The sequence below is a fragment of the Saccopteryx leptura genome, chromosome 1 (assembly GCF_036850995.1).
Source record: "Saccopteryx leptura isolate mSacLep1 chromosome 1, mSacLep1_pri_phased_curated, whole genome shotgun sequence".
NCBI lineage: Eukaryota > Metazoa > Chordata > Mammalia > Chiroptera > Emballonuridae > Saccopteryx > Saccopteryx leptura.
In genome coordinates, this window is record NC_089503.1 from 63,096,445 (window position 1) to 63,123,103 (window position 26,659).

Sequence of the window (26,659 nt, forward strand, 5' to 3'; positions counted from 1 at the left end):
TATATATATAACATTATATTAGTTTCAGGTGTGCAAAATCATTATGAAATGATCACCATAGTAAGTCATAAAATAATCACTAGTTAACACATCACCTTACATAGTTACAAAATTTATTTTTCTTGTGATGAGAGCTTTTAAGCTCTATTTTCTTAGCAACTTTCAAATACGCAATATAATAATATTAACTATCATCACCGTTCTATGTATTTAATCACCAGGACTTATTTATAACTGTGAATTTGTACCTTTGGCCCCCTTTCACACATGCTTTTTTTTTTGTACTAAGCTTAAAGACATTGTGTATTTTTCACCTAGAGCACATCTCGGGTCACACTAGCCATATTTCAAGGAATCAAGAGTCATATATGGCTAGGTGGCTACTGTACTGGATCATACAGTTAGACTATTTAAAACTAAAATTTATAATCCACAATTTAGTAACAATTTACTTAAATATTTTTGAGGTGTAATTAATATGTAACATTATATTAGTTTCAGGTGTACACATAGTAGTTCAATATTTGCATATACTGTGAAATAATTACCATAATAAATCTAGTTAAAATTCAATTTAATTATACTTGTTACAAATAGAACTGGCAAGCTGATAACCTTTATGGACACTACTAGTACTCTCAATATTCTGTCAATCAACAATGGGCAAAAATGTCAACAGAAAAATTAATCAACATTATATAGTTAAATTGAAAATATTAAAATTCCCATACTTTGTATGGTCATTCCTCGGTATCCACCAGGGATTGAGTCCAGGACACCCTGGATACCAAAATCCACAGATGTTAAAAGTCCCTTGTATAAAGTGGCATATTTGCATATAACCCATGCATACTCTTCCCTATACTTTAAGTCATCTTTAGATCACTTACAATACCTAATCCAATGTAAACGCTATAAATATTGTTTACTGAATAACGACAACAAAAAGTCTGTACATGTTCAGTACAGACCCAACCACTGTAAATCTAATTATATAGTACATGTCAGAAACAATGTAACATTTTTTAAAATATTTTTGATCAGCCTGACCAGGCGGTGGCACAGTGGATAGAGTGTCGGACTGGGATGCGGAGGATCCAGGTTCGAGACCCCAAGGTTGCCAGCTTGAGTGCAGGCTCATCTGGTTTGAGCAAAGCTCACCAGCTTGGACCCAAGGTCGCTGGCTCCAGCAAGGGGTTACTCGGTCTGCTGAAGGCCCACAGTCAAGCCACATATGAGAAAGCAATCAATGAACAACTAAGGTGTTGCAACGAAAAACTGGTGATTGATGCTTCTCATCTCTCTCAGTTCCTGTCTGTCTGTCCCTATCTATCCCTCTCTCTCTGACTCTCTGTCTCTGTAAAAAATAAAAATAAAAAATATTTTTGATCGGCAGTTGATTGAATCCCCAGATGCAGAACCTATGGATATGCATGACTGACTGTACTCTATAAAAACAATGCTGTATACCCAATAGACCATCCTATAATAATGGAAATATTCTATCCCAACACAGTAGCCATTTTAGTACTTACTAATGTGACTACTGAGCACACAACATGTAGCTAATAAAACTGAGGAACTAAATTAATATAGATTTAAATAGCCACATACAGCAAGTAGCTATGGTTTTGGACACTGTAGCTGAATTATCAATCACATTCTTAAAACACATAATCATTTCCTAAAATACAGAGAGTCTACGAATTCACTTACCACCTGAAACATTTCCTAAATGATCTCATTTCCAGAACATTAGGTAATTATTAACATCCTTCTAAAAAATTATTTACCAACTTCATGTCATTCTGAAAAACATAGGTTTTATCCCAGCTGAACCAAGATCTTCACTTTTTCACATGGTAAATTTGATATATAACCTTTAACAGACCTGTTTCCTGATGCCTCAGCAGGTGAAAGATTCTGAAGCAGAAGAAAGAATCGGGGCTGTGTGAATTCATGAAGAGCCTGGCAAATGATGTAGGTATGAGGCAGAAGAGGTGGAATACCAGACTGAATTACTGATCTAAATCATCCAAAGATGTTCTGTATTCCGACATTTTTTAAGCATCCTTCTAGCACCAAACCTTAAGAATGCTGCTACTTCTGCAATTTTAGCCTTGTTATTTACAATTATTTTTAAACAGTAGAAATTTACCACAGCTAATAAATGACTTAATTCTTCTTTTCCTTTTTTTAAATTTAATGAGAAGGGAGGCAGAGGCAGACTCCCACATGCACCAACCAAGATCAACCCGGCAAGCCCACTAAGGGGGTGACGCTCTGCCCATCTGGGGTCCTTAATCCCCTGGAACAGAAGCCATTTTTTAGTACCTGAGGCAGAGGCAATGGAGCCATTCCCAGTGCCCGGGCCAACTCGCTGTAATTGAGCCTTGGCTGCAGGAGGGGAGGATGAGAGAGAAAAGGGGGAGGGGGGAGAAGCAGATGAGTGCTTCTCCTGTGCACCCTGACCGGGAATTGAACCCGGGACATCCACACACTGGGCCGACACTAAACCACTGTGCCACCCGGCCAGGGCTATAACCTAATCCTTCTCATTTCTCAATAAAGTCTCTTATTTAAACTTCCTCAATGTTTATAAGCGAGATATACTTCAAGTCACAAAACCAGTTGATTTTATGTAGGCCATTGATAAAAGAGCATTGATTTTAGATACAGTGATTGGAAGATAACCTTACAATAAGCTTTTACTTACTGCCTAGTTTTTACAATGTTAGGATGTAACAATGTACAGTTTACAATGTACAGTTTTAGCACTAATGAGACTGGGTCCACAAACCACTTGATTCTTAAAATAACTGTTATGTATTTATATACCTTATCTTTTTTTTTTTTTTAAGATTTTATTTATTCATTATAGAGAGGAGAGAGAGAGAGAGAGAAGGGGGAGGAGCAGGAAGCATCAACTCCCATATGTGCCTTGACCAGGCAAGCCCCGGGTTTTGAACCGGCAACCTCAGTGTTTCCAGGTTGACGCTTTATCCACTGCGCCACCACAGGTCAGGCCTATATACCTTATCTTCAAAGAGTTCATTTACTCAATCATCCTAAAGTTTTATGACAAGCAAAGAAATGGCTCAAGACTAATGCTCTGTAGGGGAGGAAAAATAATTTCCTTTCTACTCTTTTGGGTTCTTGGTTGGAACATCCTTGTAATAAAAGACACATTAACAGGAGAGAAAAAAGCACAAGTTTAATAACATGTATACCTCATGCATACATGGGAAACCCATGAAAATGGGAGTAACTTGCCAAAATGGCTGAAGCCACCACCTTTAAATACCATCTTCAGCTGACAGCAAAAGACATTGAGGGCAATGGAGTCAGTTAAGGGAGGCTACCTGGAAAAGCATGGTAAACAAGAAAAGGTTGTTATGAAGATTTAAGTTGTAATTTATGTATTGATAAGACTTTGCAGAGATAGGGTCATCCCCTCTTTCAGGTATAGTGAGGGAAATACCTCTACAAATGGAGATTTGCCTTATAAATGTAAATGTATTTTACAAAGGGTTACTTCTACTTGATTTTCAGGATGTCCCTCATGTCTATGGTCTCTTAAAATTAACCAGCCTAAATAATCCTTTTGCCAAATATATATATTTTGAACAAATTCTTTTCCTGTATAGCTCCTAAGTAACACACCTATACAGCATGTTACTGTACTAAATACCATGGACAACTGTAACACAGTGATATCTGTGTAATACATTGCACTATGTCATGATAGCTATGAAATCACTGGACAATACAAATTTTTCAGCTTCATTAAAATCTTAAGGGAACACTGTCATACCTTGAGCCCAAAGGTTGCTGGCTTAAGCAAGGGGTCATTCGCTCAGCTATGAGCACCCCCACCCCCACCCCGTGAAGGCACATATGAGAAGCAATCAGTGAACAACTAAGGTGCCACAACAAAGAACTGATGTTTCTCCGCTCTCTCCCTTCCTGTTTCTCTGTTCTTATCTGTCCATCTCTGACTCTGTCAAAAAAAAAATTAAAAACCATTTAAGTTTATATTTCAGTGGCATTAATTACATTCACAACATTGTACTACCATCAGCACTATTTTCCAATCCATTCTCATAGTTAAAACTTGTGAAAAAGCCACTTCACTTCCAAATTGCTCTGGAAATTTTATAATTAGAAAAGCAAAGCCCACTATAGTATATATTCTCAGTGGGGGCAATAAAGGCCCAAGGAGGCAAAAACTGTTCCTTAGGGAAGCAAAAAAACTCAAGATAATGGTTTATGGTTTTCCAGTTTAATGCTTTCTAAATAAATCTTCTTCCTTAGTATTTAAATTCGCTTGTTACAGAGAAAATCAGAATTTTTTCTCTTTAGGGATATGATCGAGACAAAAATGTTGAGAAATCCTGTGCTTTAGAATTCAAAAGTAAGCACCGTTACAATATGAAGCACTACCTTAGACAACGGTCAGACTGCAAAAAGGCTGCATCCCACCAAAACCCATGCCAAGTTGTAAACTGTCTAGCTGCCCCATAGGAACTGATTTCATCCATGTTAAACAAAACAATGAAAACATTTATCTTACAATTTTAATATTTAAATAAAGCAGAAAATCAAGCATACTAGCTGAAACACAGGTATTAAGAGAAAAAAAAACTAAGTACAAACGGGGGGGGGAATAAGGCTATGCTCTTTGACGTCAGAAAGTTTTTGTTTTTGTTTTTGTTTTTTCTTTTGTCAGACAAACACAGACAGGAAGGGAGGGAGATGAGAAGCATCAACTCATAGTTGCAGCACTTTAGATGTTCACTGATTGCTTCTCATATGTGCCTTGATGGGGGAGGGGAGGCTTTAGCCAAGCCAGAGACCCCTTGCTCAAGCCATCAACCTTGGGCTTCAAGCCAGTGATCATGGGGTCATATCCGTTGATCCTGAGCTCAAGCCAGTGACCTTAGGATTTCGAACCTGGGTACTCAGCATCCCAGGTTGACACTCTATCCACTGCACCACCACCTGGTCAGACTAGTCTTAATTATCTTCATAGTCTCATTCTGTAAATATCTTTCATCTCTCTCTTCTTCCTTCTCTCTCCATGATGATTAGGGCCAGATCCATCTGTCTTTTTCATCACTGGAGTCACAGCACCAAGCACAGTTCCTGGTTCATTCAACTATTTGATGAACTAGAACAGGCACAAGAAAATAAAGGAGAAAGAAAGAGACAAGGAGAGGAAAGTAAGGAAAGTTCTGTAGGTAACTAGAAAATAGAGTTCTGGTAGCTATGAAAGAGAAATTATCTGAACTAAGAGTGCGCAGGAAAGTGGTGAGGAACATGAGATGAAAAAGATGGCAAAAGGGCTTTGGGTTCAGCTCACTAAGAGCCATCAGGTAAAATCCCAACTTATTTGCAGGTTCCCCCCCTCCCTTCTCTTCCTTTTTAGGGTAGAGACGGAAGAGGTGAACGCTCCATGGATATCTGTATAAGCAGCAAATAATGAAGCCATATATTAACTGAAAAAATACCCATTTATTGTGACATCCTAATGCCAGTGCTCTATAAAGTGCAAGGCTTCTAGTCTCTCCTCATCATGTATGACCCCTATATTCGAATAGGTTCTCCCCCACTTATCTGCAGTTTTGCTTTCTACAGTTTGTTATTCTAGGTCAACAGCAGTAAAAAAAATAATAGAGAATTCCAGAAATATATACAATGAAAAAGTTTTAAATTGTGTGTCATTCTAAGGAGCATGATGAAATCTCTCATCTCTTACTCCATCCTGCCTGGACATGCCATCCCTTTGTCCAGTGTATCTGCCTCATTTCATTTCACCACACAGCCACTGCACCACCTCACATCATCACAAGAAGAAGGGTGAGTATAACACAGTAAGATATTTTGAGAGACTACATTCACATAACTTTTATTATAACTTTTGTTGTAATTGTTCTATTTTATTCTTAGTTATTGTTAATCGCTTACAGTGCTTAACTTACAAATTAAACTTTATCAGAGGTATGTAAGTATAGAAAAAAATATAGTACATATAGGGTGTGGTACTATCAAAAGTTTCAAGCACTCATTGGGGGTTTTGGAACATGTTTCTTATAGATAAGAGGGACACTACTGTGTTTTAAAACTTGCACGGTACATTAGAACATGCCTTTATGATTCAAAACCATGATTTTAGGTGTTATATCAGTTTGGTGTTTCTTTTAAAGGCAATTCTGCAGAATTGTGAAGTTAAATTAAAAGAACTCCATTTCCTTATGAAATTTATAGTCTTTATAACCCAGTAAGAAATCAGTTTATTTTCTTTCGATCAACATTCATTTAACAAGTAAACAATAACTAGATGAGTAACATTATGTCACCTTAGTTTCCCAAAATTTTGATACAAATTATAACAGAATGGGTTCATTATAATTTCTACTTATTTCAACAAATGACAAAACATATATGAAAACTCTTTATAAACCATAAAGCAATACATAGATCAAAGTTACTATTTGTTGTTCACCACCAGGTGGTGATTGTACCTTATTTAAATAAAAATGCTGACACTTTACTTGGGGGCCAGCCAGCTGACTTCTAAAAATGAATCATAAGCAAACCAGCGTGTCTAAATAAAATGTCAGTGATTTTTAAAGTTTGTTCAATTGAAACATCAGCAAAACACAAGCAACTAAAAGGTCTGTTGAAGTCTACAGGCTGAAGACTTCAATAGATTTGTTCACATGAACATTTGCTAACTCTGGAATTTAAGGCAAAAGACACGTGTTTCTCGCATTCTTATGTTGGTTATTTTACTATTCATACCACCCTGAACTTCTTTAACTGCAGACAGAATGGTAATACTAAACATTTCAGAAAAAAACAAAAACAAAATACTTTATCATAAAAACATTGAAGGAAAAAACCCAGGCAGAGAGACTGGTATAATAAAACCCCCATGAACTCATCATCCCACTTCATAATGATCAATATAGGGGGTCCTCAGGTTACAACACAGTTCTGTTCCTAAGACAGTGACGTAACCCAAATTTTGGTGTAAGCCAAAACACACACCTAGCCCGATACAAATGGAACACTTGTGTTTTCTTTTTTTTTTTTTTTTTTTGTTTTTTTTTTTTGTTTTTTTTTTCCATTTTTCTGAAGCTGGAAACAGGGAGAGACAGTCAGACAGACTCCCGCATGCGCCCGACCGGGATCCACCCGGCACGCCCACCAGGGGGCGGCGCTCTGCCCACCAGGGGGCGATGCTCTGCCCATCCTGGGCGTCGCCATATTGCGACCAGAGCCACTCTAGCGCCTGGGGCAGAGGCCGAGGAGCCATCCCCAGCGCCCGGGCCATCTTTGCTCCAATGGAGCCTTGGCTGCGGGAGGGGAAGAGAGAGACAGAGAGGAAAGCGCGGCGGAGGGGTGGAGAAGCAAATGGGCGCTTCTCCTATGTGCCCTGGCCGGGAATCGAACCCGGGTCCTCCGCACGCTAGGCCGACGCTCTACCGCTGAGCCAACCGGCCAGGGCCGAACACTTGTGTTTTCAACAGTCCAAAATGGTGTAAACTCCTTCATTCATACGCTGCATTACTGCATCTTCTTCCACCACGTGCAACCAGCCTAGTTCACCCATGTAGTCTGTAAGTACGATTCTAACGGCATAGGCCAAAAAACGTTTAAATTTTTTTAAAGTATTTGTGGAAGTATCATAAACTCAAAAGATCATATGTCGAGACTGTCATAACCTGAGGACCCCCTGTATATGACCATGAGACTGTCCACTCCAGTGTTTTGGGGGTTTTTTTAGAGAGACAGGAAGGGAGAGAAATGAAAAGCACCAATTCTTCATTGTGGCACCTTAGTTTTTCATTAATTGCTTTCTGTTACAGTAATATAATACTATAGTAATTAAATATATAGAGAAATAAAGAAAAATACAGACTATATATAGAAATAAGTACAGATATAATATTAAAAACCATTAAGACAAGTGAATAAGGCTATGTATGCCCTCTGGGTGGGAGCTAATCTAGTGTGTAGGGATATGATAGGCAAGATGCCCTCTGCACAGGGCTCAGTCAGTGTGTGTGTGAAATAATACATAGGTAAAGAGTTCCCTGTGAGGAACTCCCTAAAATCATAAATTTAGAATCGGCTTGATGTGACAATTCCATACACTAACAAAAAAAAATTTTATATAGATTAACATAAAAGGGAGCTCCCTGCAAGGAACTCTCCAAAAGTGGCTTGATGTAATAATCCGTAGATTAATACCTGTTAGAAGGCGTATGCCAGAAAGGGTACTTAAGCCAAGGGGGCCCCAGCTGCAGTCAGTCATCCAGACTTCAACGTTGAATGTGGACCGTCTCCGCGCCACTCTGACCAAGGACAGCCAAGAAGAACACGCTGACAGGGCCCCACTAAGCTGTACCCAAGCACTCCATAGGATTGTGAATAATAAACTGCCTCTGTGATTCTTGCAACTAACTTATGTGTCAGTCGTGTCCTTCCCCTGGTGGCAACTGGTCTCTGTACCAATAAGTAGAATTCTCATAGCTGCCTCAAGAGTAGTCTCAATGAAGTCACCACCCCTGTTTTTAAGCAGGAGTGTCACACCACTGTGAGGGGAAGTCAAATCAGAAGACACTTGATCAATGTAGAGCTCAGGCTCTACTGGAACAATTTCTCATATGTGCCTTGGCGGGGGGGGGGGGGTAGCACAAAGCCAGTGACCCCTTGCTCAAGCCAATGACCTTGGGCTCAAGCCAGTGATCTTGGGCTTCAAGCCAGCGACCTTTGGGCTCAAGTCAGCAACCATGGGGTTATGTCTATGATCCCATGCTGAAGCCGGCAACCACATACTCAAGCTGGTGAACCCGCGCTCAAACCAGCAACCTTGGGGTTTCAAACCTCAGTCCTCAGCAACCCAGTCCGATGCTCTATCCACTGTGCTACTGCCTGGTCAGTCTATTCCAATGTTATTTTTAAAGCAAATTCAGATATCATGCTTTCATTATTAAATATTTTACTGTGTATCTCTAAGGGATAAGGACTCTTAAAAATAACCATAATATTATCTCCTAAAAATTAATAATTCTTCAATGTCATCAAATATCTAGTGAAATTTTTAAGTTTCTTTAATTAACCAAAAAATAAAAGTTATATTTTATTGTTACCTCTGTAGCAGTGTTGTAAGGTACCAAAAAGCTGAAAAATTAATATTGATATTCTGGGAAGAAAGGTCAGGCTTTCCTGTCCCATCCCTCCTTTGGGGAGGGGAGGGAGAAGAATATAGAAGTTTCTAGCTTGCAAGAACAATGGATCATTTAGTTTTAAATCTAAAATAAAGGTTAACCGAGAAACGTCTTCTTTCAATGGGAGACATAATTTACATACCACCTTACATAGATTGTAGTTGCTCCCCTATCCTGGAATCTTGAGAGTAAAATACCCCTAGGCTAGTGAGGGAAGATGAACCCTTAAAGATTTGTAAACATATTTGATTGTGTTACCTTGAAAGTCTTAATGTTTCTGTATAGCCTCTAAATAAATGTTGTCAGCTTGTGTCATGATGTCATGCTCTGCCCCGCCCGTGTGTGATCAAGGGTATATAAGCAGCCCCTGAGATATTTTTGGAGTGCACACAATTTGGGTCTGCGGCCCTGTGTCAGCCATATGCGGCCGGCATATTTAATAAATCTCCTCCTTTAATAAAACTCTTCAAAATTCATCCGGATTAGGTGTCTCTACGTAAACCCGATGGAGTGAGGTACGGTGCCTTTCAGAAACTGGGGTACGGTACTTTATAACAGCAGATGCTGGCAGCAGCTCACCTTGATCCCCTCAGCACTTAAGATTCCAGTGTAGGCCAACCTGCAAGTGTGTGCAAGTCTTTGTGGGAGAATTTTTTCGACTAAAGCAGCCTTCAACCAATAACTGACAGAAGCTCCTTTGCCCCTTGGCTGGGATAAATGTGAACTGTGATCTACACTGTCTCCGAGTTCAACAGGACAATTCAGTCCTAGTTGCCTATAAAGTAACTTCCTTGATAACACATCCTTCTCTTGGCTTTTCCCCTTTACAGGTCTCACTTCCTCCTCTTTCATCACCATTTCTGGCATCACTTTTTAAGTAAATAACTTCCACTCACATTTTTGTCTCAGGGTCTGCTTCTTGGGGATTCAACCATTAGACAACCTGTTAGTCTTTAAATGAAAGCTATGGATATCCTAAGAAAAAGTCAACATAAAAATTTCTGCAAATATTTTCAGAGTAACAGACAACCCAAAAGATATACAAACACCCCAGTTTAAAGAGTCCTTCTTCCTCCATACCAGTTCAGAATAGCTGAGATCTTAATTATTTGATTAATTGTTCAAAGTGTCGCACTGAGATTGTTCAGTTATGTTGAAAATCTTACCCATCCCTTCCTGCTACATTGTTGGAAAAGCATCATTAATCTCACCACTTACGGCCTATGTGTATAAAATCTAATCAAACTGAAAATAAGGCAACTGTTGGCTCAAGCTTCCACATGTTAAAGAAAAACAAATGTTCCTAGAAGTGGTTTGCTAAAACTGGGTCCCTAGAAAAGACACAAATGTTGCCTGACCAGGCGGTGGCGCAGTGGATAGAGCGTCAGACTGGGATGCGGAAGGACCCAGGTTTGAGACCCCGAGGTTGCCAGCTTGAGCAAGGGCTCATCTGGCTTGAGCAAAAAGCTCACCAGCTTGGACCCAAGGTCACTGGCTCGAGCAAGGGGTTACTCGGTCTGCTGAAGGCCCGCGGTCCCAGTCTGATGCTCTACCCACTGAGCCACTGCCCTGTCAGGCTTGCAATAAATTTTTTAACTGCTGCTGGTCTCAAACAACAATACAAGTAAAGGTAGGTACAAGTGGCAATTTCTTTTGAAAATCAACTTGAGGCTATCATGCTAAAAGTCCCCTCCAGCTAATACACAGTCCTTCCCTCCCCTTCTGAAAAAAGATCTATGTACTCAGACTCTATTTTGTCACCTATTTGTTCCAGAAATCAGACTTCCATTAATTATATTAAATGGATGCTGTTGTCTTCGTCTTAATCTGCCAGCTTGTGACAATATCGACCACTTCTTCCTTTAAATCTAACCATTCTGTGACATGACTTTTCTGATTTCTCCTCATATTTCTTTGTCCCTTTTAAAATTCCTTTGCTGACCCTACACTTACGCCTTCTCTTAGAAAGATGGTTCTATTTTAGGACTTCCCTTTCTTTTTTCCTAAATTATCTCATCCATCCCTTCTCTTCAATTTAAGTATGTTGTCTCATTGTGCTGGTTCTAGATATGTTCAAGTAACAGAAAACCTAACCAGAACGTCTTCGCAAATACAGGGTTACTTTTTATCACATAATAGTTCAGAGCAATGAGTTTCTTGTTTTGGTTTAACGGCTCAACAAATCCACCATACTGAACTTCTTGAAATTTCCAAACATTCTGTGATGTTTATTTATAGCCTCCAGATCTTAGTATGTGCAGTTCCCTCTATCCTCAACCCACCTCTTCTACTCCTCCTAAATAGTATTGTGTGCTGCTTCTTAGGAAACCAGTCTTTTATAACGTTACGCAAACAAGTATGTTAGGCTTGCTTGCTTGTACTTTGCCTGATTGGTGCATGAGTACAGGCAGCACCACCTGTGTATAGTCCAGGGGTCGGAAACCTATGGCTCACGAGCCAGATGTGGCTCTTTTGATGGCTGTATCTGGCTCACAGACAAATCTTTAATTAAAAAAGTAATAACGTTAAAAATATAAAACATTCTGACTGACCAGGCGGTGGCGCAGTGGATAGAGCATCGGACTGGGATGCAGAGGACCCGGGTTTGAGACCCTGAGGTCGCCAGCTTGAGTGCAGGCTCATCTGGTTTGAGGAAAAGCCCACCAGGTTGGACCCAAGGTCGCTGGCTCCAGCAAGAGGTTACTCGGTCTGCTGAAGGCCCGCGGTCAAGGCACATGTGAGAAAGCAATCAATGAACAACTAAGGTGTTGCAACGCTCAATGGAAAACTAATGATTGATGCTTCTCATCTCTCTCCGTTCCTGTCTGTCCCTGTCTATCCCTCTCTCTGACTCACTCTCTGTCTCTGTAAAAAATAAATAAATAAATATTTAAAAATATATATATATAAAACATTCTCATGTATTACAATCCATTCATTTACTACCACTCATGTTCATAGTTGTGGGTGGCTGCAGCCAATCACAGCTGTTCTCCGGGACACCAAATTTTTATTGGATAATGCATAACGTACACGAGTCATTGTATGGCTCTCACGGAATTACATTTTAAAATATGTGGTGTTCATGGCTCTCTCAGCCAAAAAGGTTCCCGACCCCTAGTATAGTCTATATAAGGCTGCAGGTGCTTGCCCTCAGGGTCACAGATTGCAGATTGGGATTGCCTGCCACCATTGGGAGGAGACATTTTTTGATATTGTTTGCAGGAAAAAGGGTTCCTCCTCCACCCCCACCCCCTACCCCTGTCCTGTTTGCTCATCAGCCCTGAGAGAAGTGGTTTTCCCCTGTCTGCTAGCTCCTCCACTTTTGCAAAACTAAAAAACAAAATAGCCCACCATTTCCTGGCTCCACTATTCCTTTACCGTCTGCCGGAATCCAATGTGAACCTGCATGGCCACAGCCACCAACTAGCCTTACACACACATACGCGTGCGTGCGCGCACACACACACACACACATATTTTTGTACTTTTCTGAAGTTGGAAACAGGGAGGCAGTCAGACTGACTCCTGCATGCGTCTGACTGGGATCCACCTGGCACACCCACCAGGAGGCGATGCTCTGCCCATCTGGGGCGTCGCTCTGTCACAACCAGAGCCACTCTAGCACCTGAGGCAGAGGCAACAGAGCCATCCTCAGCACTCGGGCCAACTTTGCTCCAATGGAGCCTTGGCTGCGGGAGGGGAAGAGATAGACAGAGGAAGGAGAGAGGGAGGGGCAGAGAAGCAGATGGGCGCTTCTCCTGTGTGCCCTGGCCGGAAATAGAACCCGGGACTCCTGCACTCCAGGCCGACGCTCTACCACTGAGCCAACCAGCCAGGGCATTTTTTTAAGTGAGATAGAGAGAGTGGAACAGAAAGGGACAGACAGGAAAGGAGAGAGATGAGAAGCATCAACTTGTTCTTGTGGCACTTGAGTTGTTCATTAATTGCTTTCTCCTATATGACTTGACCAGGGAGCTCCAGCTGAAGCCAGTGACCCCTTGCTCAAGCCAGCAACTTCGTGCTTCAAGCCAGCAACCTTTGAGCTCAAGTTGGCAACCCCACTCTCAAGCCAACCCTGGGCTCAAGCCTGCAACCTCGGGGTTTTAAATCTGTGTCCTCAGCATCTCAGGTTGACACTCTATACACTGAGCCACTGCCTGGTCAGGCTTTTATATCATTCTTTAATCTGAACAGGCTTAAGAACCCCTGCTGGGTATCCCAAAATGATTTTACTTATGTGTCACACTATATCATATGTCTATTTGATCACCTCTATCCCACATTAAACAGGCCTGTGTCTTCAGCACCAAGGACAGTGCCTATAATGTATACATTTGAGAAAGACTTGTTCAATAAATAATTTAGCCTTAAAAAAAACTTTTTCATAAACACAAATTTCTCCTAACCCATAAGAAATAACACATACAGAAACACTTTGAACAAATTTCTATAACCATTAAAGGAAACATGTAAAATAGAATATCCATTCTGGCAATGTGTATTTATACCACCAAACCAACTATACCCATGTTATCAACTTACAAGTGGCCAACCATAAACCAGCTTTTATGAGTGAGTAAGCTTCCTAACATTACAAGGGAAAAGATTAATATAAGCAAAAAATAAGCAAAACAAAAGAAACCATGATTTGTAACTCCCTTCTCAGTCAGTCACCCCACTCCCAGCCTCAAGCAACCACTAATTGGCTTTCTGTCCCTATACTTGTCTTTTCTAGAATTCTCATATAAATGGGATCATACAATACATAGTCATTTTGTCTGTTTTTTACTCAACATGTTTTGCATTTACCAGCAGTCCACTCCTTTTTAATGTGACTAGTATTCCATTGTATAAATGTATTTGGTTCATCTAATCATCTAATGAATGTTTGGGTTATTTCCAGTTAAGTAAAGCTGCTATGAACATGTATATGTATGAACAAGTCTGTGTGGACATACATTTTTTGTTTCTTTTGGGTAGATAGTAGTGGGAACTGATGAGTTGTATGGTAGATGTAGGTTACCTCAGTAAGAAATTCCTAAATGTTCTGCCAAGTCAGTTGCACTATTTAATCTTCCCACCATTATTGTATCCAGTTGAATTATATCCTCACCAATATCTGAAGTATTGTCAATCATTTCTAAAAGAATGTTTCCACTTTGTTGGGTAGTGTTCAAGAAATGTCAACATCATGCAGTTTGTTGATAACACTGTTCGTGTCATTTATGTTGTTTTTCTGTCCAGCTGTACTATCAATTGCTGAGAGGAGTGTTAGTTTCCAGTTATACCTTTAGATTGACTTTTTTTTTTTCCTGTTTGCTCAATTTTTACTTTACATATTTTGAAGGTCTGTCTTAAGGTAAAACCACTGTCAGAATTATTGTATCTTCCTGATAATTTAACCCCTTCACCGTTATGAAATATCCCTTTCCATTTCTGCTAATATTCTTGTTCTGAAGTCTTCTTTTTCTGATATTATTATAGCTATTACTTTTTTTTATTCAGGCTTTCTTATGATTAGTATTAAGAGGTTTTCATTTTTTATCTATTTATTATTTTTAACATACCTTAGTATTTAAAGTGGATTTTTGTAGCACATGGTTGGGTCTAGCTTTTTTTCTTTAATCTACACTGACGATATCTGTTGTTTAGTTTCAGTTTTTTGTATTTTTCTGAATTAAGAAGCAGGGAGGCAGACAGACTCCCACATGTGCCCAACCAGGACCCATCCGGCATGCCCACCAGAGGGCAATGCTCTGCCCATCTGGGCCATTGCTCCAATGCGACCGGAGCCATTCTAGCGCCAGAGGCGGAGGCCATGGAGCCATCCTCAGTGCCTGGGCCAACTTTGCTCCAGTGGAGCCTTGGCTGCAGAAGGGGAAGAGAGAGATAGAGAGAAAGGAGAGGGGAAGGGTGGAGAAGCAGATGGGTGCTTCTCCTGTGTGCCCTGCCGATAATCAAACCAGGACTTCCACACATTAGGCCGACACTCTACTGCTACTCTATTGAGCCAACCGGCCAGGGTGCAATATTTGTTTTTTTACTGAATTTTAATTAATTTGAACTTAAATACAGGTGGCTAGTGGTGACCAGACCGGAGAGAGCAGGTTTAGGCAAACAGCAAACTATGACCCACAAGGTAAATGCAGACTGTCACTTGTTTTTGTATAGCCCACTAATTAAGAATGTAAAGTGTCAGGGGAAAAGAAATCAAAAGAAAATTAGTATTTTGTAATACATTACAATTAAATGAAATTAAAACTTCAGAGTAACACAAAGTTTTATTGGCACACATTCGTGTTTATTCACTTATATGTTTATAGCTATTTTCATGCTACACTGGCAGAAGTGGCAGATCTGTTGATAATTTCAACAGACATTACACAGACCACAAAGCCGATAATATTCTTTAATATCTAGCTCCTTATAGAAAAAGTTTGATAGCACCTGATTTATATTTAATGCAATTATTGATATTGCTGCATTTAAATCTACAATCTTAACATTTGTATTCAATATTTCTTTGTTCCTTTCTTCCACTCATTCCTGTCTCCTTTTGGATTAACTAAGCATACTTTAGCATTCATTTAAAATCCACTATTGACTCATTAGGCATACTTCTTTATTTTAATATTTAGTGGTTGCTCTAGCTTTTATAATATGTCTCTTTAACTGAACACAATCTACCATCAATGATATTCTCCCAATTCACATAAAATGTAAACATTTTGTACCCTTACAAGAGTGTACTCATCCTCTTCCTTGCTTTTATCCTTTATACTAGAGTTGTCATACATTTTACTTCTTTATATTTATAAACTTATACTATACTAAGATTTTTGTTTCATCAATTATCTTCTTAAAGACATAACAATAAGGAAAATGTATTTTATATATATTCAAATATTTATCATTTCTTGTAGTCTTCATCTCTTTGTCTAGATCCAAGCCATCATCTGATCCATTTTCCTTTCATCTGAATATGTCTCTTATGGTACATGCAAGCTAGTTAGTAATACATTCTCTGGTATTATTTGTCTAAAAAGGTTTTTATTTCACCCACATTTTCAAATAATTCCCTAGATACATATGTTAACAGTTCTTTTCACTCAGTACTTTAAAAATGCTTCATTATCTCCTAGTTCGCACAGTTTCTGACAAGAAGTCTTCATTGTTTCTCTGTATGTAACGTCTTTTTCTTTGGTTGCCTTCAAAGTTCTCTCTTTAATGCAAGTTTTTAGAACTTGTTTACGTCTTGGTATGTGTGTGTGTGTCTGTCTCCTTCTTTGGATTTGTTGAGATTATTGAGTCTGATTTGATCTTTTTCATCAAATTTGGAAACTTGAGTCATGGTTTTTTACATTATTTTTGGCTATATCCTCTTTCTTGGATGTCAACTACACTTTATTAAACCTACTTGGTATTGTTCCACAGACCAATGAATCATTTGGTTGTTTTCAATTCTCTTTCTCTGCTTCATTTTAAGACATAGGTTACTGATACAACTTCCAAGTTCACTGGTCTGTTCTTTTGCATTGTCCAATCTGTTGCTAAATCCTTTCTGTTACTTTTTAATTTTTACTTCAGACACTTATTTTTCATCTACAGAAGTCCTATTTGGTTCTTCCTTCTATCTTCCAGTTGTAAGCTCATTGGGTTTGTATACATATTTTTTAAACATTTATTAGATATAATAGTTATGTTAACATCTTTGTCTGTTAGCTCCACCACCTCTGTCATTTCTCAATCTGATTCTTTGGACTGATTTTCTTCCTGATTATGGGTTATACTGGACCTGCTTCTTGGCATGTCTAGAAATTTCTGGTTGGATGCTGAAAAATACCAATGTACACTATGGTTGTTGACTGGGAGTTGAGCTTTGTTTTGGTAGGCAGTTATACAGATCTATTTGATTCCTCTGAGGACTTTTCTGTCTTTAGTAAACAAATCCATTTGGTTCTTCACTGAATGCCTTGGGTGCTCCAAAGGACCCTTCATTCACTCTGTGTGGTCAGAGTTAAATATCTCCTATATAAAAACTCAGGAAATAGTCTGCTAATAATTCCCTGATGTTCACTGCCTAGCTTTATGGAGTTTTATTTTATGCATTCATGACCTGGTATTCAGCAAATACAGTGGTACCTTGATACGAACAGACCAACATATGAATTTTTTAAGACATGACCTGTGACTCGGTCCGTATATTTGTTCGAGATCCGAGCAAAATTCCAAGATATGAGTCATGATTCAAGAAGCTGCCGCTAGTTGGCGTGTTGGCGCATGGGTCCAGTATCGGCAGCACAACACCAGCATCTCGTTCTTTCTCATGTGTTACCCGCAGAATCAAGTCGAATCTCGTGTGCTGTACTCGTTCTTGCACCATTTTTGCATTTTTTACTAACTTTTTTTGTATGCTATCATGGGGCCGAAGAAAGTGAGCGTAAAGGACAGTGGTGAGAAAAGAAGAAAATGATGTCGACAGTAGTAAAGCAAGAAATAATAGAAAAACACGAGCGTGGTGTACGAGCGAATGAACTGGCAAGGCTGTACGACCGCAATACATCTATAATTTGTACCATCCTTAAACAAAAGGATGCCATCAAAAGCACAAATCCAGCGAAAGGAATTCTGTCCCAATTAAGGACAAATATCCATGAAGAAATGGAGAAGCTTCTGCTGGTGTGGATGAAAGAGAAAGAGCTGGCAGGAGATACAGTGACGGAGACTGTAATATGTGAAAAGGCACATATTATTTACAACAACTTGAAGAAAAAAGAACCATCAACCTCAAAAGAGGCAGCAGAAGATACATTTAAGGCAAGTCATAGCTGGTTTGAAAATTTCAAGATGAAATCCGGCATCCACTTGGTGGTGAGGCATGGTGAAGCTGCGAGTGCTGCCGTTAAGGTAGCTGAGGTACATCGCACTTTGTGCTGCGCTTATCACAAAGGAAGGCTACATTCCCCCAACAAGTAAGTGTTCAACTGTGACGAAACAGGATTGTTTTGGAAAAAAATGCCCCAGAGGACTTTCATCACAGCAAAGAAGCTGCCAGACCATAAACCCATGAAAGACCGTCTGACCCTTGCATTGTGTGCAAATGCTAGCAGTGACTAGTGTATCATTCCAAAAATCCTCGAGTCTTTAAGTCTCACAAGATTCTTAAAGATTCTTAAAGAATCTTGTGGTGCGCCAATGCTAGGGCATGGGTTATGCGGCAGTTTTTATTGAATGGGGAAATCTCGTCTTTGGTCCTGCAGTGAAGAAATATCTTCAAGAAAATAAACTCCCGATGAAAATATTACTAATCCTTAATAATGCTCCAGCCCACCCACCTGATCTTAAAGATGACATTCTCAATGATTTCAAATTCGTGAAAGTCCTCTACCTCCCATCCAACACAACTTCAATCTTGCAACGTACGGATCAGCAGGTCATTTCCAACTTTAAAAAGCTTTACGCAGAGCACTTGTTCCACTGCTGCTTTGAGGTAACTGAGAATACAAGTCTAACCCTTCGAGAGTTTTGGAAAGATCACTACAACATTGTGATATGTATACGCATTATTGACTTGGCATGGCAAGTGGTTAGAAGAAGAACCTTGAACTCGGGAACTCAGCATGGGAAAAGTTATGGCCTGATGTTGTTGCAGACAGGAACTTCGAAGGATTCGAACCAGAGACCCAGACCAAGGTAGAAGCGTTGGAGGAGACTGTGTCCCTCAGAAAGTCGATGGAACATGAGGAGGAACTCTCAACTGAGGAGTTGAAGGAGCTACAGATGATGCAACATATGGAGCTTCTGCAAGAGATTAGTAGTGAGGAGGAGGTAGAGTCGGAGGAAGTGATTTCTACAAGTGAAATTAAAGACATGCTGGCAATGTGGGAGAAGCTTTCAAGTTTCATTGAAAAGAAACACCAAGAAAAAGTTTCAACTGATCGTGCTTCAGCACTTTTTAATAACACTTGTTTGTCACATTTCCGTAACATTTTAAAAGGCAGGCAAAAGCAAACCTCTTTGGATAGATTTTTATTCAGAAGTCCTGCAAGTGAAAGTGCCAAAAGTGCAGCCAAAAAGGCAAAAACAGGTGATGATTAAATGAAAAATATGTAATGTTAAGCTTAAGTTAAGTTTAAAGTTAAGAAAGTACATTTTTTACAATTGTTTTTGTGCTTTCATTTTAAGTAAAGAAAGTGCAGTTTTAGTTTAGTTTAAAGTAAAGAAAATACTATTTTAGTTTACATTAAGTGTTAAGAAAGTGCAGTTTTAGCCTGGCCAGGCAGTGGCGCAGTGCACGGAGCATCGGACTTGCATGCGGAGGACCCAGGTTCGAGACCCTGAGATCTCCGGCTTGAGCGCGGACTCATCTGGTTTGAGCAAAGCTACCAGCTTGGACCCAAGGTCGCTGGCTTGAGCAAGGGGTTACTTGGTCTGCTGAAGGCCCACGGTCAAGGCACATGTGAGAGGGCAGTCAATGAACAAGTAAGGTGTCTCAATGAACAACTAAGGTGTCACAACGAAAAACTGATGATTGATGCTTCTCATCTCTCTCCGTTCCTGTCTGTCTGTCCCTGTCTATCCCTCTCTCTGACTCTCTGTCTCTGAAAAAAAAAACAAGTGCAGTTTTAGTTTACGTGTCTACAGTGCCTGCATCCCTTCCTCCCTCCCTCCTCCTCTGCTATTCACCTCCATTAGCCACACTCGTCTGTCTCCAAGGTAAGAATACAGTACTAAATAACATTTTTCCTTTTATTTTATATATTTTGTTATGCATTGGTAAAGTATACATGTGTGCTTCTTAATTAAAAACATGTCTTTTTCATAATTTAGGATGGTTTGGGGATGTTTCACAGGGCTGGAACGGATTAAATCTATTTCAGTTATTTTAAATGGGAAAAAATTGTTTGATATACGAGTTGACTGACTTACGAGCTCGGTTACAGAACGAATTAAACTCGATTCTCAAGGTACCACTGTACTGAGAGTGGCCCCCTATACAGATTAGTAGAGTTGTTTTGTCTACATAGGTCTTTTCTATTCAGAACCTAGCCTGCAATTTCTTGCTACCTAACCTCCAAAATCCAATCTTTGCCTCCTCCAGGCTCTCATTAGGTTCTCTCTCCTTCCTCCCATGGTACCAAAGTTGTTTCCATAGTAGTTATGCTCATCTCCTTGATTTTTCCTCTCCGGGAGCATAATCCCTTTCCTACTCTACTTATGGTAAAATATCTAAAAAGAGATGGTTTGTATATTTTAGTCCAGTCTCTAGCTGCTTTTATTTTTATTGATTTGAGAGAGGGAGACAGGAAAGGGGAGAGAGAGCAAGGAGAGGGATGAGAAGCCTCAATTTGTAGTTGTGTTACTTTAGTTATTCACTCACTGCTACTGCTACTCATACATGACTTGACCAGGGGGCTCAAGCCAAGTTAGTGACCCCTTGCTCAAGCCAGCAACCCTGGGATCATATCAATGATCCCATGATCAAGCCAGTAACCTCAGGGTTTTGAACCAGGAACCTCAGCGTTCTGGGTCTACGCTCTATCCACTGTACCACAAATGGTCAGGTCAAGTTTACCAGCTGTTTATAACAACAGGGTAAAGACTCCTTATTACTTCACCATAACCAGAGATGAAATTACTAATTTTTAAAACAAAATTAAAGACATGTATTTTAGCTGATCGTGTGAATTTAAAGAATAAATAAGTGCATCTACCACTTATTTATATATTAATAAATACATTAACTACCCAAAAAGAAACAATAAGCATATCATATACTGGTTTTTAACATTTCCAAAAGAGAAAAAGGGAACTAATATTAGATCCTTAAAACAACTTTAGATGAATATTATTGTCTCCATTATGATGAGGCTCAAAAGTTAATACCTTGCCCAGGTGACACAGATATCAAGTGGAAAGTTTAATATTTTAACCTAGCTAACAATAAAAAACATTTTTAAAGATCTATTACCACACTGTATCCCATTATTTCTCACCACAGATACCACATGAGGTTTAGCTTACCAAACTGAATTTATGAAAATACCATGTGTTTTACTAAAGCCAGGTTATTATTAACAATCAATCTGGTCAGCGTGGGTCAAATACCACAATGAGTTGAGATTATTTCATACAAATGTAATGATACAACGTCATTATTAGCTTACATGGCATTTTGACAAATAGATGTGTATTTATTTAAATATAAAATCGGCATTTTAACATATTTTAAACAGCTTGTGGATCTTTGGTTTTAATTCTTTCAAGCCAGTGAACCCCTAAGAAAAACATATTTCCTATTTCTTTTAAGTAGACATTACATTCACCATATAATGTTGGACATCACAAGAATGTAAGTTCCATCAATGTTTTAACCATAAGCCTGACTAGGCAGTGGCATAGTAGAGGGAGTATCGGACTAGGATGCAGAGGACCCAGGTTCGAGCCTTGAGGTCACCGGTTTGAGTGCGGGCTAATCGACTTGAGTGTGGGATCATAGACATGACCCCATGGTCGCTGGCTTGAGCCCAAGGGTCTGGGTCTCTGGCTTGACTGGAGGCCCCCCCCCCATTAAGACACATATGAGAAAGCACATGAACAACTAAGGTGCTGCAACTACGGGTTGATCTTCTCATCTCTTTCCCTTCCTGTCTGTCCCTGTCTATCTGTCTCTCTCACTTAAAAAAAAAAAAAGACAAACATCTGTCTAAGTGTCATTTAACAGGTAAATAAATGTACCTGTTCCAATTTACATACAAATTCAATTTAAGAACAAACCTACAGAACCTCTCTCATTCAGGGACTGCCTGTATACTGATGTGCTGTGAGAATGATTCGTGCTGATTCCACATGGAAAGGGCATGGAAGTTCTACACTGGGACCCTCCCAGGTTTTGTCCTATATGTCTCTTTATCTGGCTGGTTCTGAATTGTATCCTTTAAAATAAAACCATAATAGTAAATATAGCACTTTCCTGAGTTCTGTGAGTCATTCTAGCAAATTATCAAACCTCGAGTAGATCATGGGAACTTGTAGCTGGCATCTGACATGGGGGCTGTCTTACTAGCGACTGTGCCCTTCAACCTGTGGAAGCTGCCAATAGCTCCAGGTGGCTGGAGTCAAAATCGAATGATATTGCAGTCAGTGTCAGAATAAAAGCCAACCAAGGATTTCTGTAATTTTTTTTAAGTGAGAACAGGGGAGATAGAAAGACAGACTAATGCATCCAGTGGACCCAACCAGTATCCACCTGGAAACCACCCCTTATCCCCCCACCCTGTCTTGGGCCAATGCTCTGCCCATCTGAACCATGCTTGCAACCAAGCTATTTTTAGTGCCTGAGGTAGAGGCTGTACAGAGCCATCCTCAGCACCTGGGGTAACATGCGCTAATCAATCGAGCCATAACTACAGGAGGAGAAGTAACAATAAGGGAGAGAAGGAGGAGGCGGAGAGGAGAGAAGCAGACGGTGGCCTCTCCTGTGTGCCCTGACCAGAAATCAAACCCAAGACTTCCACAAGCTGGGTCAACATTCTACTGCTGAGCAAACCAGCCTGGGCCGATTTTTGTAAAATTTGACATGCTGGTTCTAAAATTCTAATGAGACTATAAAGGGAAGGAAATAACAAATAGCTTTTCAATAGCCTTATTACACAGGACTTACTTTAAAGCTAAAGTAAATAAAACTATGTGGTGAAGGAAACACCAGTATAACAAACAGAACCTAGAAACTGACCCACACAGACACAGAAACTGGTATATGAGAGGTGGCATTACAAATTAGGGAAGGTAAAAACACCTCATACATTACACAAAAGTAAATTCCAGCAGGTTTAAGATTATGATGTGACAAACAAAACTTTTAGACAGAAATACAGGTGTCTTCTGACCTCAGAATCATAAAAAGGGGTTTTTGAACAAGATATAGAAAGTGTAACTGTAAAAAAGAAATTCGACATCTACCATATTTCCCCATGTATAAGATGCATACATCTTTGAAAAATGTGGGGTCTAAAAACTGGGTGTGTCTTACACAGTGGTTGTAGTTTTTTACTTGCATTTCCTGTTTTTTTTTCGCACTTGTTTTTGTGCTCATTGTTGAAGACAGTAATTCGTCATCAGACATAGATGAGGACAAGCTAATGGATGGGAGTTTTCACAGTAATAAGGAGTTGTATGCATTTTATGAATAAAACTTGAGTTCAGCCTGACCAGGTGGTGGCGCAATGGATAGAGCATCGGATTGGGATGTGGAGGACCCAGTTCGAGACCCCAAAGTCGCCAGCTTGATCATGGGCTCATTTGGTTTGAGCAAAGCTCACCAGCTTGGACCCAAGGTCGCTGGCTTGAGCAAGGGGTTACTTGGTCTGCTGTAGCCCCACGGTCAAGGCACATATGAGAAAGCAATCAATGAATAACTAAGGTGTCACAACGAAAGACTAATGATTGATACTTCTCATCTCTCTCTGTTCCTGTCTGTCCCTATCTAACCCTCTCTCTCTCTCTCTCTCTCTCTCTCTCTGTAAAAAAAAAAAGGAAAAAAAAACAACACTTGAGTTCAATAACTTTATGTAATACATTATTTTTTTCAAATTTCGGGCCCCAAAATTAAGGTGCGCCTTATACATGGGAGCATCTTATACACGGGGGAAAACAGTATACTAACACTGAAATGTGAGTTTGGATTAACAAGAGATACTCTAAAAATAGTAGGCCAGCCCTGGCCGGTTGGCTCAGTGGTAGAGCGTCCGCCTGGCATGCAGAAGTCCCGGGTTCAATTCCCGGCCAGGGCACACAGGAGAAGCGCCCATCTGCTTCTCCACCCATCCCCCTCTCCTTCCTCTCTGTCTCTCTCTTCCCCTCCCGCAGCCAAGGCTCCATTGGAGCAAAGATGGCCCGGGCGCTGGGGATGGCTCCTTGGCCTCTGCCTCAGGCGCTGGAGTGGCTCTGGTCGCAACAAAGCTACGCCCCGGAGGGGCAGAGCGTCGCCCCCTGGTGGGCGTGCCAGGTGGATCCCAGTCGGGCGCATGCGGGAGTCTGTCTGACTTGTCTCTCCCGGTTTCCAGCTTCAGAAAAATACAAAAAAAGAAAAAAGAAAAAAAAAATAGTAGGGCAGGCCAGATAGCCCAGCATTGTCCCAAAATGCAAAAGTTGCAGGTTTGATTCCCAGTCAGGGCACATATTAGAATCAACCAATGAGCCTGACCAGGTGGTGGCACAGGAATAAAGTGTCAGACTGGGATACAGAGGACCTAGGTTTGAAACCCCGAGGTTGCTGGCTTGAGCAAGGGGTTACTCGCTCTGGTCAATGCACATGAGAAAGCAATCAGTGAACAACTAAGGAGTTGCAATGAAGTGTTGATGCTTCTCATCTCTCTCCCTTCCTGCCTATCTGTCTGTATCTGTCCCTCTGTCTCTTTCTCTGTCAAAAAAAAAAAAATGAATGTAAGTGGAACAACAAACTGATGTTTCTCTCTCTCTCTCTCTGTAAAATCAATAAAAAACTAAAAATAATAAAATAAAAATAGTAAAAAAGGTAAGTGTATTATGATATTTACAATGCAAATAAAAATGACAAATTGACATTAAAATACAGAACTGCCACAAATCAGTAAAAACAGACAACCACAAAGAAAATGAGGAAGGCTATTATAAAATGACAAGTTACAGAGGGGAAAACTGAATAACTGAAAAACATGAAAAAATGTTCTACTTTATCAGACTAACAATAAAAAACTAATTCACAACCACATCAAAAACTTAAAAGTCTGACAATACCAAGTGTTGATTATCAAGGTAAATGGGAACCTGCATACAGTACTAACAGTGTATAAATTGATAAAGCCTACAGTAATCTGGCTATACCACCGCTAAAACAAAAACTTATATACCTTTCAGCCCAGCAATTCCACCTCTAGGCAAAGCCACTAGAAAGTTCATTACAGTATTCCTTTTTTTTCTTTTTCTAGATTTTATTTATTCATTTTTAGAGCAAGAGGGTAGAGAGAGGGAGAGAGGGAGAAAGGGAGGGAGGGAAATAGAGAGAGAAAGAGAGAGAGAGAGAAAGAGAGAGAGAGAGAGAGAGAGAGAGACAGGAAGCATCAACTCCCATATGTGCCTTGAGTATGCAAGTACAGGGTTTCAAATCAGCGACCTCAGTGGTCCAGGTTGATGCTTTATCCACTGTGCCACCACAGGTCAGGCCCACAAAATTACTCTTAATAGCACAAAAATAAACCTAAATATCCATTTTTTTAAAATTACAGTATTCTCATGTAACAAGATAATTTTTTTTTTCTTATTTTTTTTTCTTACCACTCAGACTGCGTTCTCTCCCTCTTACTCTTCCAAAGGAAGAGAAGAACGATCATCAATGGCAAAAGGCTGTTGCACAAGCAACACCAAGAGCCGGCTTCACACTCAGGAGAGAACACTGCAACTCCTCCTCGTGGTTTATGGTTTCGGGTATTCTACACAAGCAGAGAAACTTCTCTAGTAACAAACTATAGAAATGATCCCTGAAAGTACAGTCTTGTAACAAGATAATACTGTAGCAATTAAATAACTATAGTAACATTCACCAACTGTGTTGAGGGGAGGAAGCTGTAGAAGAATGAGTGCAGCCCTGGCCGGTTGGCTCAGCGGTAGAGCGTCAGCCTAGCGTGCGGAGGACCGGGGTTCGATTCCCAGCCAGGGCACACAGGAGAAGCGCCCATTTGCTTCTCCACCCCTCCGCCGCGCTTTCCTCTCTGTCTCTCTCTTCCCCTCCCGCAGCCAAGGCTCCATTGGAACAATGATGGCCCGGGCGCTGGGGATGGCTCTGTGGCCTCTGCCTCAGGCGCTAGAGTGGCTCTGGTCGCAACATGGCGACGCCCAGGATGGGCAGAGCATCGCCCCCTGGTGGGCAGAGCATCGCCCCATGGTGGGCGTGCCGGGTGGATCCCCGTCGGGCGCATGCGGGAGTCTGACTGTCTCTCCCTGTTTCCAGCTTCAGAAAAATGAAAAAAAAAAAAAGGAAAAGAAAAAAAGAAGAATGAGTGCAGTATTATACCGTTTACATATAAAGTTGTAAAGCATATAAATCATACCATATATTGTTTATGGATACATAAAATAAATACTCTTAATATAAAACTGTTTGTGGGAATAATAAAATCCAAAATTCAGGACAGTGGTTACCTGTGGGAATGGAGGAAAGAAGATCAGAACAGGAGTAACACACAGAGGGCTTTAAATAAATCTGTAATATCTTAAAAAGTAAAAGCAAAAGTAAAGATAGTGAAAGAAAAAGGCACATCCTAGAAAAGTTCAGAACCCGGGGGATTTTATAAAATTCATAAAATTCTTTCAGGAAAGAAAAGAAACTCACTTACAAAGGAACAAGAATCAGATTGACAGATTTCTCATCAGCAACAGTG

General features: G+C 40.1%; 1 protein-coding gene and 1 non-coding gene across 4 annotated transcripts in view; both read right to left on the reverse strand.

Moving 5' to 3' along the window:
* RSF1 (remodeling and spacing factor 1) overlaps positions 1 to 26,659 on the reverse strand; it is a 174,668-nt gene that overhangs the window by 123,595 nt on the left and 24,414 nt on the right. The gene's annotated exons all lie outside the window — the stretch shown is intronic.
* On the reverse strand, positions 25,555 to 25,775 carry LOC136390106 (small nucleolar RNA U3). The gene has a single exon (XR_010748591.1). It is a non-coding gene; the product is annotated as a small nucleolar RNA U3 (small nucleolar RNA).